This window comes from Myotis davidii, unplaced genomic scaffold, assembly GCF_000327345.1.
Source record: "Myotis davidii unplaced genomic scaffold, ASM32734v1 scaffold384, whole genome shotgun sequence".
NCBI classification, from domain to species: domain Eukaryota; kingdom Metazoa; phylum Chordata; class Mammalia; order Chiroptera; family Vespertilionidae; genus Myotis; species Myotis davidii.
Genome location: NW_006295385.1, coordinates 330,637 through 333,184, shown reverse-complemented (window position 1 = coordinate 333,184; position 2,548 = coordinate 330,637). Strand labels below are relative to the sequence as shown.

The 2,548-nt window shown below is 52.8% G+C and overlaps 1 protein-coding gene and 1 pseudogene across 3 annotated transcripts in view; one reads left to right on the top strand and one right to left on the bottom strand.

Annotated features, from left to right (window-relative positions):
* Nucleotides 1-1,008, top strand: part of LOC102753245 — a 9,126-nt pseudogene extending 8,118 nt beyond the window's left edge.
* ST7 (suppression of tumorigenicity 7) overlaps nt 1-2,548 on the bottom strand; it is a 240,475-nt gene that overhangs the window by 196,381 nt on the left and 41,546 nt on the right. The gene's annotated exons all lie outside the window — the stretch shown is intronic.

The window sequence follows — 2,548 nt, the reverse complement described above, 5'->3', positions numbered from 1 at the left end:
GGACGGAAAGTGCCTGCTAATGGGTAGGAGTTTCATTGAGGGTGATACAATCACTCTAAAATTAGACAGTGATAATATTGCACACCTCTAAAAACCACTGAATTGTATACTTTAATGGGGCAGATTTTACTGTATGTGAGTTATATTTCAGTAAAATTCTAAAAATAAAATAAAAAGTCATTTGACCCAAACCCAGCAGGCGCCACATGCTGGAACTGTGGTTCTGTTGCCCTACCTCGGCAGGTCTCTCCGGGCAGTTCCTGCCCCAACCACACTATTCATACCAACAGCCTCAAGGAGAAAATCAGTAAATCCCTGTGCTGTCTCCTCCCCGTCTGGCCAGGTCCTGGGTACCCTGGTGTCACAGAGCCTGGAGATGAGGGCCAGGCTTTTGTCGTGACAAGGTCACAGCACCGCCAACGCCCCGCTCCATGCTGGGTTTCCCCTTCTACGACAAGCACATGTGCGTCCAGTACACCAAGACCAACTCGGATATCACTGCCCAGATGAAGGGCTCCTTTGTGGAGTGAGACCATACACAGAAGAGGAAGCCCAAGAGCCAGGAGCCTTGGCTGCAGTTGCCCCCACAGTGGGGGCAGCCCCGGGCCTGTCCCAGGCATGCCACCAATAACTCAGGAGACCCACCTCATGTACCACGTGCAGGGTCAGCCTCCCTACATGCCACCCTGGCATGATCTCACCTCCCAGCCAGATCCCACCGGAGGCCAGACCCACACAGCAGTGTATGCCGGGCCAGACGCCACCTGCCGAGCCTCTTTCAGAAAACCCACCAAAGCACATTCTTTACAACCTACCTGAGAAAATGAGTTCATGCTGTCCATGCTTCTAACCCTGTTCCCTGGCTTCAAGGTCTGCCTAGTCCCAAGGCGGTGCAATGTCACCTTCGTGGAGTTTGACGATGAGGTGCAGGCAGAGGCTGCCCATGATACCTGACAGGGCTTCAAGATCACCCAGAACTCCATGAAGATCTCCTTTGCCAAGGAGTAGTGCCTTTTCCCCATGCCTGCCCCTGTCCTGTTTGGTGCTCAGCTCCCTGAAGGTAAGTCCCCTTCAGGAACCTTCTTGGAGCACTGTACCCAAAGATTGGCCCCAGACATTGCCCATTGCCCCTATAGTGGTTAGGTTGGAATTAAAGTGTTGTGGGGTTTTGTGATGTTTAATTTTTTTAAGCCATTTGTTCAACATGTATTTCTTGAAGATGTAATACTCGTACTGCATATATACTAGGCACTAGGAATAAAACAATACATAGATATGGCTCCTGCCTTCCCAGGGTTTATAGTCTTGTGCAGGAAGCCTGAGTTTACTAGTAAATCCTGGTTCACAATTTACTGTTACCTGGGAAAGTATCTTCTGCGTAGTCTATAAACAGGGTTAAAGGCAATACTCAGTGACCGGCACATTGAAAGGGAACCCAAATTGTTAGTTATTATTATTATCTATAATAATAAAAGCATAATATGCTAATTAGACTGGACAGCTGAACAACCTTCCGGACAACGCTGTGGCAGTGGGGGCCAAGGCAGAGGCGGTCAGGTGTGATCAGGCAGGCAGGCCAGCAGTTAGGGGAGATCAGGCAGGCAGGTGAGTGGTTAGGGGCAATCAGGCAGGCAGGCAAGCAGTTAGGGGCATCAGGCAGGCAGGCAGAGGTGTTAGGAGGGATCAGGCAGGCAGGCAGGAGAGCAGTTAGGAGCCAGTGGTCTCAGATTGCAAGAGGTATGTCCGACTGCCAGTTTAGGCCCAATCCTGCTACGAATTGGGCCTAAAATGGCTGTTGGACATCCCCCAAGGGGTCCCAGATTGGAAGAGGGTGCAAGCCGGGCTGAAGGACCCCCCCCCCATGCACAATTGTCATGCACCAGGCCCAGCGGGCAGCACCAGGCCAAGGCGGGTGCGAGCGAGGGCCCCGGTCACACCCCAGACAGCAACTGGCGGCAGGAGCGGGTCTGTGAGTGGGTGGCACCAGGCCAAGGCCGGTGTGAGTGGGGGCCCCGATCGCTACACTAGTCGCCCCACAGATGGCGACCGGCAGGGGGGGTGGGGCTAGTGAGCAGGTGGCACCAGGCCGAAGCAGGTGTGAGTGGGGCCCCAATCGCCCTGCCAGTTGCACCACAGATGGCAATCAGCGGTGGCAATGGGGGGCGGGGTCGGCAGGCAGTGCAAGGCGAAGGTGGGTGTGAGCGGGAGACCCTGATCGCCCCACTGGTCGCCCCACAGATGGTCCCTGATCGCTGGCCAGGCCTAGGGAACCTATCTGTGCAGGAATTTCGTGCACCAGCCTCTAGTGTAAATATAAAGGAGAAAGAATGCTAGGCGAAAAGAATATAAGTAAAACAGGAGAGCTTAGATTTAAAGTATCTCTTCAGGAAATTACATTTGGGCTGAAACCTGAAAGATGATCAGTCGAAGATAGTCTGAAAGAACTTAAGAACTGCAGACAAAGGAAAGTGCAAATGCTAAGGTCTTGAGGCAAGCATGGGTGTGAGGGGTTCCAGGAACCATGTACGGTCAAAGGACTATAGGCCAG